The 14965-nt window shown below is 45.3% G+C and overlaps 1 protein-coding gene and 1 long non-coding RNA gene across 15 annotated transcripts in view; one reads left to right on the forward strand and one right to left on the reverse strand.

Moving 5' to 3' along the window:
* Window positions 1-328: 328 nt before the first annotated feature.
* On the reverse strand, window positions 329-13643 carry LOC105472467 (uncharacterized). Of its 12 annotated transcripts, none has more exons than XR_011622913.1 (5): window positions 13505-13636; window positions 13271-13312; window positions 12150-12275; window positions 3837-3975; window positions 329-665 (listed from the first exon to the last, which is right to left on the reverse strand). It is a non-coding gene; the product is annotated as an uncharacterized lncRNA (long non-coding RNA). The 12 variants fall into 12 exon arrangements; XR_011622915.1 differs by having other exon boundaries at window positions 13498-13611; XR_011622914.1 differs by having other exon boundaries at window positions 13486-13610.
* A 77-nt stretch (window positions 13644-13720) lies between these two features.
* Window positions 13721-14965, forward strand: part of LOC105472466 (protein arginine methyltransferase 2) — a 31101-nt gene continuing 29856 nt past the window's right edge. For 2 of the 3 annotated variants that reach the window (XM_011725703.2, XM_011725705.2), the window contains exon 1: window positions 13721-13868. The gene's annotated coding sequence lies outside the window, so the exon portion shown is untranslated. The remainder of the gene's footprint in view (window positions 13869-14965) is intronic. The other variant, XM_011725704.3, reaches the window with a different exon arrangement.

Here is a 14965-nt window from a genome sequence, read left to right on the forward strand (position 1 = left end):
CAGACACACGTGAAGTGCCCAGAAATGACATGCACATGCATGTGCACACATAGAGACACATGTGAAGAGCCCAATGCACTCACTTGGGAGTCATTATGATTATTATAAAAGTTACTGCTCTTGTCCGCAGAACCTGGAGCTGTCAGGAGAACTCCTGGGGCGGGAGTCAGACCAGGCAAAGCAAAGAACAGCAAATAGCAGAGGGACAGAGACTGCTTTCTAAGCCAGATACATTAGGTCCAAAAGGGCAGAGTGAACCTGCCGGCTACTTTAGAATACTCTGAATCCAGGAGGCCCCAATCTGGCAAATTGAGACAGAATATCAGCATTTCACGGGTATCACGTTTTATTATTTTTGAACCATGTCACATTCCATGAATTCATTTGGGTTCTAACCAGTCATTCCGAAGTCCGTGCTCCCTTCCAGAAGTGCAGGCCCAGCGTGAGCTGAGCTGGGGGCAGAGCAGGAGCATCGCTGTTTGCCCTGGGTCCATGGCAACGCCAGAGCCCAGCTCAACACAGCAGGGCTTTTGTTTTCATTTTTCAACTTTTTTCCGAAGCTTTGAGAAGGAACTGGAGATTGGAGTGTGAAGAGCCCACCCCACACAAAGCCGCTTTTCATGGCACTTGCTGTTTCTTGCTGTTTCTTGCTCAGGAATTGAGTCCTGGTGAAATATGAGAGGAAGTGTTTGAACTGATGCTGGGGCAAGATCTCAAAAGGAAAACTGAGTTTTGTCTTTTGTAGAACTCTGCCACAGATATTTATTTTGGTTATACTTTTTATAACTTTTAAGGATTCTTGGAAATTTGCAATAAAATCATGTCAGTTTAAATTTTTTAAAAATCACAAGATTAGCCTATTTGTTTTCTCACTCAACAGGAGTGTTTTTCATTTGACGACTTCAGAAGATCCCACGTCTTACGGCCCATCCCTTCCTGTAGGACGCTGTGGGCCAGGACAGCACAGTACTTGGCCACATGCACAAGTGAGCAGCCACAAAAGCCTAATCAATTGATTGTTCGAACTACTTAACTCACGTCTGTAATCCCAGCACTCTGGGAGGCTGAGGCGGGCGGATCACTTGAGGTCAGGAGTTTGAGACAGCCTGGGCAACATGGTGAAACCCTGTCTCTACTAAAAATACAAAAATTAGCCGGGCGTGGTGGCACATGCTTGTAGTCCCAGCTACTTGGGAGGCTGAGGCAGGAGGATCCCTTGAACTCGGGAGACGGAGGTTGCAGTGAGCAGAGATCCTGCCACTGCACTCCAGCCTGGGCCACAGAGAGAGAACTCTGTCTCAAAAAACAAACAAACAAACTCTGTTTAACAAGTGAGGATGCATACGCCTTGACTGTAAAAATGCCTTTGTGGAATTGAACCACCTCCACGGCAACGACCCAGGAGGTGGAAACGAGTTATTTTATTTTAGCGATTTAAATAAAGAATGTACCAAACAAGAGAAGAGGAAAGCTGAGAACCTGAAATCTGGAAGCTCGGTTGGGCACAGTGATTCACGCCTGTAATCCCAGCATTTTGGGAGGCCAAGGTGGGCAGATTACCTGAGGTCAGGAGTTCAGGACCAGCCTGGCCAACATGGTAAAACCCCGTCTCTACTAAAAATACAAAAAAATTAGCCAGGCTCCTGTAATCCCAGCTGCCAGGGAGGCTGAGGCAGGAGAATTGCCTGAACCCAGGAGGCAGAGGTTGCAGTGAGCTGAGACTGCACCATTGCACTCCAGCCTGGGCAACAAGAATGAAACTCCATCTAAAAATATATATATAAATAAATAAAATTTTAAAAAATCTAGAAGCTCAATTCCTAGCAGTTTTGCTACTGCAGAACAATAACCTCTTTTTTTTTGAAAAACAAACTTTAAGTTGAAAACACTGTGAATAACCTGGCACTATATTTCAATTTTTAGGGTAACTGGAATACATCCACAGGTGTATTTAGCAACTAGTAGTTCTATTGAGTGCTAACGTAAATAAAACTTAAATCACAGGAGGAATACACTGTTTTTGGAATTAAAACTTATTCAGACTCCATAATAAAATCAATTCCTGATGTAATTCCTGTAACATATGTATTAACCTTAAGTTCAACATTTAAAATTAATGATCTGTTATTGTGTATTAATTTATAAAATTAATTGCAATCTTCTGAACTCTGCCTTTGGGGTTCCCTGGAACGAGGCCCAGGGGTCGTGTTTGCCTGAGTCACATGGGTGCACCTCCCTTCCCCAGGCGAGGCCCACTTGGCTGTGCGTCCCCCCACAGCTGGGACCATGAGACACAGAGGTAGACAAGGACAGTGTCTTGGTGATCACAACTTTTAAAACAAAAAACTCAGATGCCCGGGATGAGAGAGTGCACACCCCATGCTGACACCCCACCCTGACCTTGCTGCTGCCGTGATGATGACCACAGAAGGACACCTGTTCACGGAGCCCTGGCTGAGCTCGTTCTGTCTTCAGCCTGTGCAGCTGGCCAGGTCCCTTGGCCGTAGGAAGGCTCCAGAGGCCTCTTTGGGTAGAAGAGTGTGGGGTCAGGTCAGTTGCTCAGCACACCAAGGAGCCAGGCCTCACAGGGACTCTCTTAGGGACAGATGTTGCAACTCAAGTGACAACTACTCCTGCCCCTGGAGTGGGACTCGTGTGCTCCAATGCCCCCCAACATGTTGGCCTTCAGGTGCCCTGCCAGGTCCTGGGTGTTCAGTGTGCTCTGGTTCCTGGGAGGAAGGTAAGACACTGAGTTCTGAACTCTGGAGGTGGAAGGGGGCTCCTTGGACAGTCACCTGATTAAGCACAGCCCTGGCCCCATCCTGGTCACAGGGGTGTGAGTCTCCAAGGACAGGGCTCCAGAGCACCATGTGACATGTAAGGAAATGTCACATGTAAAGGAAACCTGGGCAATGGCATAAATGAGGACCTCTCCTTAGTGGGGAAAGGAGCTTAGCAGGCTTCAGAGCCTCAGCCTGCATAGGAAACATGTGTTTCTTCATCATCATGGGGGAAACTGAGGCTCAGAGAACTAGTTCACCCAGGTTCCATCACTCAGTGTCAAAGCCAGGATTTGAACCTGGGCCTGCCTCCACAGTCCAAGTCCCAACCACATGAAATGCTGCTGTCGTGTATCGGAGCAGGAGGAAACACCCTGCTCTGAATCAAGGAGGTGCTTTTACTCTGCTTTTTTTTGTTTTTGTTTTTGAAACAGAGTCTCGCTCTATTGCCCAGACTGGAGTGCAGTGGTGCAATCTCAGCTCACTCCAGCCTCCTTCTCTAGGGTTCAAGTGATTCTTGTACCTCAGCTCCTGAGTAGCTGGGATTACAGGCATGCACCACCACACCTGGCTAATTTTTGTAATTTTAGTAGAGATGGGGTTTCACCATGTTGACCAGGCTGCTCAAACTCCTGGCCTCAAGTGATCCACTTGCCTTAGTCTTCCAAAATGTTGGGATTACAGGCATGAGCCACCATGCCCAGCCAGACTCCACTTCTTGATGGAGAAATGGCAAGAGAAGAGCATGTGGGAAGGATTGCTGAAATCGCTATGGCTAACTTTGGAAAATACATTCTGCCCTCTGGCTGCACCCCCCACACATTCAAAATAGACTCACCCAGACACCCATGGCCTCATGCCATTATGGCAGCCAGAACTCCAAGTCTCACCACCTAACCAAGTCCATGCGGGGTGAGGCTCTATGGGCACGGCTCCTCAGACACAACCTCTTCAATGTGTTTCCTTCTCAATCCACAGACTTGTGACCTCAAGAGCCAAGCACCTGACCCCACCTCTTCACCCTATGTCTAATGGGGATGGAGATAAGACAGATACCTTGGCCCCTGCCACTCAGAAGGGTGAAACTGAGGCAAAAAGCAGGCAGTCTGCAGAGATTCTGAAATCCAACCTGACCCAGGTCAACAGGTCTGCGATTAGGGCCCAGTGTTGCTCCAGGGACTGATTCTCTAGGCACCTGAGAAGAAAATAAAAGCCAGCTTGGATTAAAAGAACCAGATAGCACAAAATGAAAGGAGGCCAGTGGGCCCCTGAATTTCTACAGGCTAAGACTGCTCAACCACAAACGCAGGCTGCTCTTATTTTTTCTAGTACACTTCCCTTAATAACTTTGTGGGTTTTCTATGAATTTTATTGAAGTTCACTCCATTAGACAAAACCTGCACCCCAGATCTCTTTTAAATAGTCTCTCTACTATTGGGGGTCCGTGTGTGGCTGTTGTGGAACAATGCTCTTAAGATTCCCAGAAGGTCTCCTTAATAGGGACCTGGGAGGCACATGCATACGGTCCCTGGGAGGTCCTTTGCATCTGAAAAGGCTGGTAAGACACCAATTGAACTCTTTCTGCATCTTAACAGAGGGTTTTATAATTCAACCCTTAACTTCGTGTCTGCTCTGAACCCGCATATTCCCTACAGGGCTGCGGGTCCCAACTTTGCTCTGAGCCCTTTCATTCTTTGAGAATCTTCTGCTGGGAGAAACTGTGGATGAAAAATAGTTTCATTGTTGAGCCCAGCAAATCCTGGCTCCTTCATGTTTTTATAAGTTCTGTTTGAAAACCCCATCGTTCCTTCTCCAATGCCTCTTTCCCTACAGTGCCTCTCTCCCTAATCATTCCTCATGATGTGCAGGTGAAAGAAGCCAGTCATTCAATGACAAGAGCCTTCTTTCCTTCACTTGCTTTTCCTCAGTCCCTTGCCAGCTGCCTTCTCATGCCTGCCAACCTCTTCTCTGGGGCTGAGTCCCACAGCCAACCCCCCATGTTTTTTGGCTTTTGTCATGGTAGCATCCCACTTCAAAGTACCCGATTCTGTTCCAGTTACTATTGCGGCATAAGCAACCACGATCTAATAGCGTAAAAGCATCAGCTGTTTTATTTTTCTCCTACAGCATGATTGATTGGCACAGGGTGCTGGTGTGGCTCCGTGTCTAGGACCTCAGCTGGGGAGATAGAACAGCTGTGGCTCTGCGGCTGGGGTAGAACCATCCCGAGGTCATGTAGCACCAGGTAGGAGAGAACATGAAGGCTGGGCTCAGCTGGGACTGACATCTGCAGCACTGTGCATGGTGTCTCTGAGAAGCTGGATTCTGAGGAGTGTCCCAAGAGCCTGCATTCCTAGAGGACTGAGAGAGCTGCATGGCCTTTCCTGAGCTGCCTTGGGAGCCACTGCAGGCCTCGCAACCTAGTGACTACAGCAGACATTACAAGCCCAAGACCAAGGGGAACGAAGGTGGATGCTGTTTCTCAGTGGGAAGATGTCAAAGAATGTACAGCCATTGGGAAAAAAAAAAAAAAAAGCACCACAGCTTACTCTCTAGCCACACATTATTTACATATTAGTCCATTCTCATGCTGCTATAAAGAAACACCTGAGGCTGGGTAATTTATAAAGAAAAAAATTGACTCACAGTTCCTCATGGCTTTGGAGACCTCAGGAAATTTACAATAATGGCGAAAGATGAAGGGGAAGAAAGGCACCTTCTTTACAGGGTAGCAGGAAGGAGAAGTGCTGAGCAAAGGAGGAAAAGCCCCTTATAAAAACCATCAGATCTCATGAGAACTGACTCACTATTATGAGAACAGCATGGGGGTAGCCACCCCCATGACCAGTGACCTCCCACAGGGTCCCTCCCACCACACATGTGGATTATGGGAACTAAAATTCAAGATGAGATTTGGGTGGAGACACAGCCAAACCATATCAGGGACTGAATTATGTCCCCTACCTCCAAATTCATATGTTGACCCCAATCCCCAATGTGACTGTATTGGAAGATAGAGCCCTTAGCAAGGTATTCCAAGGTGAGCAGGTCTATGCAAACCTACCCCCAAAGACCGAGGAGGCTGAGAGGCTGAAGAAAGAGGCTGACAAATCCAGTTTCTTAGGAACATTTAACAGGGACTTATGAACAGAAGCTATGTCTGTGTCTTGGGCAGCAGTGAGGGAAGCAGGTGGATCTCCTCACTGTTACCCTCCCAGACCCAGGGCTTATAGACCATAGGGGAAGAGTATGCAGGCTTCAGAGGCAATGTGTAGGATAACTGTATGGTAAGTAAGATAATGTCAAGGTTGTTTTGCCCTAAGGGCAGTAAGTGCATGCTTTTACAGAAGGATCAGTAGTTAAAATACAAATCTTACAGGCATTTCAGGAACTGGGGTTAATCAGAAGTCAATGTGGAGGATCAGCATCCAGGGCAGGTCGCTAATCTGATAGCACCTAATCTGGTGCCCTTATAAGAAGAGGAACAGATACTGGAGTGCTCTCATTGCATGCACACAGTGGAAAGGCCATTTGAGGACACAGCAAGAAGGTGGCTGTCTACGAGCCAGAAAGAGAGCCCTCACCAGAAATCTAATTTGCTGGCACCTTGATCATGCACTTCCAGCCTCCAGAACTGTGAGAAAATAAATTTCTGTTGTTTAAGCCTCCTAGTCTGTGGCATTTTGTTAAGGCAGCCTGAGCAGACTATTGTATGAAAACCAGCTATCATCAGATAGAAAACCAGCAGCTATACCTGGTTGTTGGAAGAATTGTTTTTTGAGGTTGTAGGACTGAGGTCCTTAGTTCTTGCTGGCTGTTGGCTGACAGTCTCAGTGAGTTCCTACAGGCAGCCCTCAGTCCTTGCCATGGGGAATGTCCCCAGAATAGCCACACATGTTCCACGTGTACCTGAAAATAACATGCACTCTGCTAGGGGTGGATGAAGTGGATATACTGATTTTATATATTTGTGTACATACGTAAGTCTCATGATGTAAGCCAACATGACATGTGTCATGTTGGTTAAATGAGCTGTTTGAATCTCTGCTGTCTGCCTTCTTGTTCTGAGTTATGTGATAGGTGTGTTAAATCCCCCAACTACAATTATGGATGGTTCTATTTCTCCTTTGAGTTATATTAATTTTTGAATTTCTGGATTTTATATTTTGAAGCTATGTTATAGACACACAAATTTGGGGCTGCTATTTCTTTCTACTGAATTGACAGTTTATCATTATGAAATAATTCTTTTATTTTTGGTAATACCGTTGGTAAAGTCTGCTTTTTACAATATCAGTATGGTTTGTGTTGGTGTGGTATTGCCTCCCCCATTCTTTTACTTTCAACTAAATGTTTCTTTATAGGTAAAGTATGTTTCTTATAACTATCATTTAGTCAAATCTCTAAAAGAGATACTTAAGAATATTGGCATTGGCCGGGCATGGTGGCTCACACCTGTAATCCCAGCACTTTGGGAGGCTGAGGTGGGTGAATCACTTGAGGTCAGGAGTTGAAGATCAGGCAGACCAACATAGTGAAACCTAATCTCTACTAAACATACAGAAAAAAAAAAAATTAGCTGGGAAGGGTGCTGCACGCCTTTAATTCCAACTACTCGGGAAGCTGAGGCATGAGAATCGTTTGAACCCAGGAAGCAGAGGTTGCAGTGAGCTGAGATTGTGCCACTGTACTTTAGCCTGAGCGACAGGGCTAGACTCTGTCTCAAAAAAAAAAAAAAAAATTGGCATGTTTTCTATCTTTACATTTAATGTTGTTAGAAATATAGTTGGGTTTAAGTCTGCCATCTTGCTGTTTATTTTTATTTTTTTAAATTATACTTTAAGTTCTGGGATACATGTGTAGAACGTGAAGGTCTGTTACACAGGTACACATGTGCCATGGTGGTTTGCTGCATTGCTGTTTATTTATCATTTGTCTTGTCTTTTATTTCTGTAGTACTCTCTTAATGTTTTCTTTTCCATTTTTTAAATTTATTTTTTTCTTTTATCTTCTATTTTGCTTTTTGTCATACATCATTGTAGTTTTTGAGAGCTCAATATGCACTCTTGACCTGCCTGAAGTTATTAGAATACTTTTGCTTTGTCCTAACAAAGATCCAGCACATTACGATAGTTTATTTATCCCCCTTGCTCTGTGTGCGGCTGTTGGCATATATTCCACCTCTACACATTATAAACCTCACAAGTCATAATAATTGTTGATTTAAGGACAAATTTTAAAAATATATTTATCCATTTATTTACACTTTCTAGTACTCTTCTGTCCTTCCTGCAGTTATGAGATTATCTTATTTTAGCCTGAAGTTCTTCTTTTAGCATCTTAGTGCATGTTTCCTTCAGTCAAATTCCGTTTATCTGAAAATGAATTTATTTTGACTTCCTTTGTAATGGATATTTTTTCTTAGGCTTAGAATTATACATCAGCAGATTTTTCTTTTTTTATCATTATACTTTAAGTTCTGGGATACATGTGCAGAATGTACAGGTTTATTACATATACACTTGCCATGGTGGTTTGCTGCACCCATTAACCCACCATCTACATTAGGCATTTCTCCTAGTGCTATCCCTCCCCTAACCCCCCACCCCCTGACAAGTCCTGGTGTGTGATATTCCCCTCCCTGTGTCCACATGTTCTCACTGTTCAACTCCCAGTTATGAGTGAGAACATGCAGGGTTTGGTTTTCTGTTCCTGTGTTAGTTGCTGAGCATGTTGGTTTCCAGCTTCATCCATGTCCCCGCAAAGGAAATGAACTCATCCTTTTTATGGCTGCATAGTATTCTATGGTGTATATATGCCACATTTTCTTTATCCAGTCCATCACTGACACGCATTTGGGTTGGTTCCAAGTATTTGCTATTGTAAACAGTGCTGCAATAAACATATGTGTGCATGTGTCTTTATAGTAGAATTATTTATAATCCTTTGGGTATATACCCAGTAATGGGATTGCTGGGTCAAATGGTATTTCTGGTTCTAGATCCTTGAGGAACCGTTACACTGTCTTCCACAATGGTTGAACTAATTTACACTCCCACTAACAGCGTAAGAGTTCCTATTTCTCCACATCCTCTCCAGCATCTGTTGTTTCCTGACTTTTTTTTTTTTTTTTGAGACGGAGTCTTGCTCTGTCGCCCAGGCTGGAGTACAGTGGCCAGATCTCAGCTCACTGCAAGCTCTGCCTCCTGGGGTCACGCCATTCTCCTGCCTCAGCCTCCCGAGTAGCTGGCACTACAGGCGCCCGCCACCTCGCCTGGCTAGTTTTTTTGTACTTTTTAGTAGAGACGGGGTTTCACCGTGTTAGCCAGGATGGTCTCGATCTCCTGACCTCGTGATCTGCCCGTCTCGGCCTCCCAAAGTGCTGGGATTACAGGCTTGAGCCACCGTGTTTCCTGACTTTCTAATGATTACCATTCTAACTGGTGTGAGATGGTATCTCATTGTGGTTTTGATTTGCATTTCTCTAATGACCAGTGATGAAGAGCTTTTTTTATGTTTGTTGGCCGCATTAATAGCTTGTTTTGAGAATGGTTCATTTCTTTTCATTCTTTTTTTCTCTAATCTTGTCTTCACACTTTATTTCATTAAGCTGATCTTCAGTCTCTGATATCTTTTCTTTTACCTGATTGATTTGGCTATTGATATTTGTGTATGCTTCATGAAGTTCTCATGCTGTGTTTTTCAGCTCCATCAGGCCATTTATATTCTTCCTTTTGTAACCCCTATGCCAAATGTTGACACCTTATAGTAATTGGCAGGGATAAGTAGGAAATTGCTTGATAAATAAATACAAACAAAAATGTATGCTGGCAATTCTTAAGACATTTCTAATATTACTTTGCCACTAATTTTAAAGTTAACTTTTTATTAAAGACTTTAAGTAAACTTAACATTTGACTAGTCTTCCCCTTTTTCTAATAAAGTATTTTATTTGAGCACTTTTATTTTTCTTTAAGCCAATTAATTAGAGCTCTTTTATATTTTTTAATAGAGAAACATGGGTACACAACACATAAATTACATAGAGGTATTAGGTATACCGATAGAAGCACATCTTATACATTCCTAAGACCTCCTTTTTTTTTTTTTCTATCTTAGACTTGCAAACTCTCGATAACCTGTGTCACTGCCCCGGAAGTTGTCAGCTAAATAGCCCTAAATCCGCATATTGAAGGAAACTCTTAGATGAAAAATTAGATAGCAAAATTTACATTTCAAGGTACACAGAGAAAAAGTCTGGTGGTGCTAAAGACAGATTAAAGATGGATGCCAAATGAAACATAAAATTATGAAAATCTATCACAGGATTGTATAAGGAGACCAATTTTATTTAGATAGAGACTACCTATATTTTAACTGGATCTCTGAGCTCTGGGCAGACCCTACACAGAATCCTGGGTCTCCAAAAAGCGAAAATTATTGTGAGGTTAGACCAGGTCATGCTTTTGCACTGCACTTAAAATTTTTTTTTAACAAAGACATTTCTATGCGTCTAAACTACACTATTCCTTAAGAATTCAAGAGTAGCCTCTGTTGCAGTAACTATTTTAGTTAAAAAATTAGGTAACACCATACAAAAGCAAGCAGTTTAAGAGCTGAGATGAACTTGTCTGTTTACGCTCTTGCGGTTCCATAAGGAAACAGGTTTCTCCTCCAAGGGGAATCTGGTACCTTCTCCATTTTCTGTAAGGAACCCTGGGTATTATAAACTATATTAGGTTCCTCATGAAGCAGAGGGTGCAAGAGAAAGAAGAGACGGCAGAAGTAAATGAAGAAAACAGAAGCCAGTCAACTAAGAAAAAAAACTTTTGCTCAAAAAGACAAGGTCCTAGAAGAGAAAAACAAAAACAAAAACACAAAAACCAAAACCTGAAGGCCTTTTAAATACAAACACACACACAGGCACACATACACACACATGTTGGATGTCAGCTTCTAATTAAGCTGACTTTTAACCACTGAGCTCCTTAAAAAAAAAAACTTTTTAAAACTCTTTGAGGAGAGAGACCCTCTCATATTGTTTTATATTGTTTTATACTCAGTACCTGTTTTAAGAAAAAAACAAGGAAGTAAAACCAAAGACAGGCAGCCCGGTGCCAGGCCTGCAACCAGGCCTGGGTCTGCCTGGCCTAAATCCAGTAGTTAAAAATCAACTCATGACTTAGAAACCGATGTTCCTGACATTGTATAGAACACTGTGAAACTCCCTGCCCTGTTCTGTTTCACTCTGACCACAGGTGCATGCAGCCCCTGTCACGTACCCCCTGCTTGCTCAAATCAATCACGACCCTTTCATGTGAAATCTTTAGTGTTGTGAGTCCTTAAAAGGGACAGAAACTTTGCACTCGGGGAGCTCAGATTTTAAGGCAGTAGATTGCCGATGCTCCCAGCTGAATAAAGCCCGTCCTTCTACAACTCGGTGTCTGAGAGGTTTTGTCTGCGGCTCGTCCTGCTACATCATTACTGGCTGGGCATGGTGGCTCACACCTGTAATCCCAACACTTTGGGAAGCCGAGATAGGCGGATCACTTGAGGCCAGTTTGAGACCAGTCTGGCCAACATGGTGACCAAACCCCATCTCTACCAAAAAAATACAAAAATGAGCTGGGCGTGGTGGTGCATACCTGTAATCCCAGCTACTCAGGAGGCTAAGGCATGGGAATCACTTGAACCTGGGAGGTGGAGGTTGCAGTGAGCTGAGATTGTGCCACTGCATTCCAGCCTGGGCCACAGAGCAAGGCTCTGTCTAAATAAATAAATAAATCTCATTATCATATTTCATCTAGGACAAATTGCTGTTATTTCAGAAGTACCAAGTATCAAACCAGAAAGGGCTTGATTTAGGAACCAAACCCAGGCTGTCGTGGTGGAAAAAAAGAAGGCAGAATCCTTAGGTAAGGAACTGCAGCATGGGATGACAGTCATTGCTCTTTTTGGTTGGTCTGGCTAGCAAAAATGTGGCCTTGTTATATTAAAAAAGTCCCTTAAGTAGTCAAAATAAAAAATCTTTTTTTTTTCCGTTTGCTGGCTATTTTTCTTCCCCCACCACACCACCTTTTGTGTGTGTGTGTGTGGTGGGGAGGGGGGAAACTTACCCAGTTCAGAGGCCTTGGTTCTTATAATTTGGAACTTCCCTTTGGATTTGATCAAGTCAGACAGAGTTGGTCAAACTCAATGGGAAAAAGACAAAAGAACAAAAAAAGGAAACAACAACAACAAAAAAAACCAGTTAAGCGAAACAAAGGATTGGACAATTTATAAGATTACTGAGTACACTCATGGTAAGGAGAAATTAAGACCAGCTGGTTGTTAATCTTAGCCAAGACAAACCCCAATTCAGTTACTTACCTAGGGATGGGTCTCAGGCTGAAGATTGCTCTCTACCATCCTATGAGCAGGGGAAGAAAACCCCTCATCTTTCCTGTGGGAAGCGAGCTCAAACTCCATAAAAGAGTTACCTGCCTTCCACTGTCACTGAAGCAAGAAAAAACTTGCCTTCCTTATGTTGGAAGAGAGTAAACCACCCCCGTCCCCTCACCCCACACACACAAAAGGAGTTGTACAGCAAAATAAACTAGATCTTGACCAAATCTGGGTGGATCAGGGATTCTCTGGAGGGGGTTCTTCGAGGCCTCAGCAAATTATCCTATTGGTTTGAGCCATAAAGATAGCTCAGGCTGGTACTAAGGACTGACAGGAGATTTGTCAAAGGTTAGTGGCACCTCTACTAGGAATCGCTTTGTGGTTACTAAAATGTGAACCTTAAATATCTGAGTCAGATCTCAGTCAACTTAGGAAGTTTATTTTGCTGAATTTAAGGAGGCACGCCCATGACACGGCCTCCGGAGGTCCTGATGACATGGGCCCAAGGTGGTCAGAGCACAGCTTGGTTTTACACATTTTAGGGAGATATGAGACATCAATTAATACATGTAAGATGAACATTGGTTGGTCCGGAATGGCGGGACTACTCGAAGCAAAGGCAAGAGGGAGCTTCCAGGTCAAACAGTTGCATTCCCTTGAGTTTCTGGTTAGCCTCTCCAGAGGTGGTAATCAGATATGCATTTACCTCAGTGAGCTGAGAGATGACTAAACAGAATGGGAGGCAGGTTTGCCCTAAGCAGTTGCCAGCTTGACTTTTCCCTTTAGCTTAATGATTTTGGGACCCCAAGATTTATTTTCCTTCCACATTTTTTTTTTTTTTAAATCAGACTTAAGGTCTCCCTTGATGTTAATGCCGGAGAAGTATAACAAGGCACGTGTAACTCTTACTTCCCCTCAAGGCCAGAACAGTCTCTCAGGTTGAACTTCGGGGTTCCCTGGTAAAGGAGGGAGTCCAGTCCGCCTCGGCTGCCGGGGCCGGGTCGGGGTGGGGGGGGGGCTTCGAATTTTATTTCTGTTTTACAGGCATTAGTGCCACCCATTTCTCCTTAACCCCAAACTTCCTCTCCCCAAAACAGAAACGTCACCATTCTGCTTCCACTTGTCCAGAAGAAAGCAGAGGGCGCGCACTGAGCAGCGCGGATGGGAAAGTTAACTGAATTATTTGACGGAAGACACAAGGAGGTAGGGGTCCCCCAAGCCCCAGCCATTTTGTGGCTCGTACGGGTTGTCGCTTCCCAGGCCCTGAGGGGCCCAACCCCGCCCCCCGCCCCAGGTCGGCCTCCCGCCCCGCGCCCTGCACCGAGGGTCAGACCCCACACCGAGCCCCCCGCGTCGGGGCGGGGCGGTTGGGGACAAGCTCCACACAAGGGGGCGCTGGGCCTCAGCTCTCAAGAGCGCGGGAAGCTCAGACGTGAAGCGCGCTGCGCAGCCCAAGCTGCAGACGGTCCGTGAGCGGCGCGCCTGCGCGAGTCGAGGGCGGTGGCTCGGCTCCCCTGGAAGGGGGGCCGTCTGAGCACTGCGCCTGCGCGGGGCGCCGGACACTGGGCGGGACTTCTCGGCTGACGGCCTGCGTGCACTGCGCTTGCGCGGGTTGAGGGCGTTGGCTCAGGCTCCTGGAAAAGACCGTCCGTCCCTCCGCGCTGGCGGTGTGGACGCGGAACTCAGCGGAGAAACGCGGCTGAGGTAGGTGTCCTGATGGGCCGCTCAGGTGACTGGACTGCACGTAAGGAAGGACAGGCCAGCTGAGGCGTCCTCGCACTGCGTGTGCGTCGCTGGCGGACAGAGGCCTCCGCCCCCTTTTGGGGCCTCCGAGCGCCTTCGCGATCTCTGCCACCTGCCCTGGCGTCGTAACGGGCGCTGGGTCCCCGTCACAGCCGTCCCTGAGCGCCGCGCCCCTTCCCGGCCACTCCCACCATCCAGCGCCTTCCATGGCCTCGCCCTCTGCGGCCACGCCCACCCCGCCATCTCTGCCACGCCCTTCGCGACCACGCCCACCTGCCTGACGGCCCCTGTCCCGTAGCTCGCGACGCTCGCCCAGCCTGACCCTCTCGTGCCCCTGCGTCTACGCGCGGCCCCCTCGCTTCCTGCCCCCTTCTCACCCCCCTTCATTGGCCACTTGTTCCCACCCTCCATGATCCTGTTCCTTCCGAGGGCGTCTTAGGAGAGCTGGATCCTGCACGCACCCCGGCCTCCTCTCCGACCCCTTCCCAATTTGGACCCAGGTTTTCCAGTGAAAATGTAATTATGTAAATCAGTAAGCATTTGTAACTACGAATATCACAAAAATAAGCTTCAAGTCTGGATTTAGAAGTGAAGCATGCATTTTAAACAAAGAATTGCTATGCAATTGAAAAAACACATTGATCCCAGAGCAGAGTGTGGATTACACTGTCACTGGAAAAATAAGAATTGAGAAGAAGGAAAAGACTGGAAGATGCAGACTTTGGTTCCTGTTAGTGGAAACACTGTAAAGTCCCGGGTAGGGACTTTTAATTGGAATTAAAGCTATCACAGTTCTAAGAAATGAATGAATACTGATTTATTGCCTTAAGTCGACACCTGATCTAACAGAAACTAACAGGCTTCAGCAAATGAATAAGATTAACACCTTTCAGACTAGTGAAGAAAACACACTATTTGAAGTTTATGATTTTTAAATGCTTTTGTCTCTGTAAAGAATTGTAAATTTTCATTTCTATACTATTCTTTACACATACACATTTTACTTCTATTTGGTAGACGACATTTATCATGCCCCTTAGAAGTTAAGGGAACTTAAT

This window comes from Macaca nemestrina, chromosome 4 (genome assembly GCF_043159975.1).
Source record: "Macaca nemestrina isolate mMacNem1 chromosome 4, mMacNem.hap1, whole genome shotgun sequence".
NCBI lineage: Eukaryota > Metazoa > Chordata > Mammalia > Primates > Cercopithecidae > Macaca > Macaca nemestrina.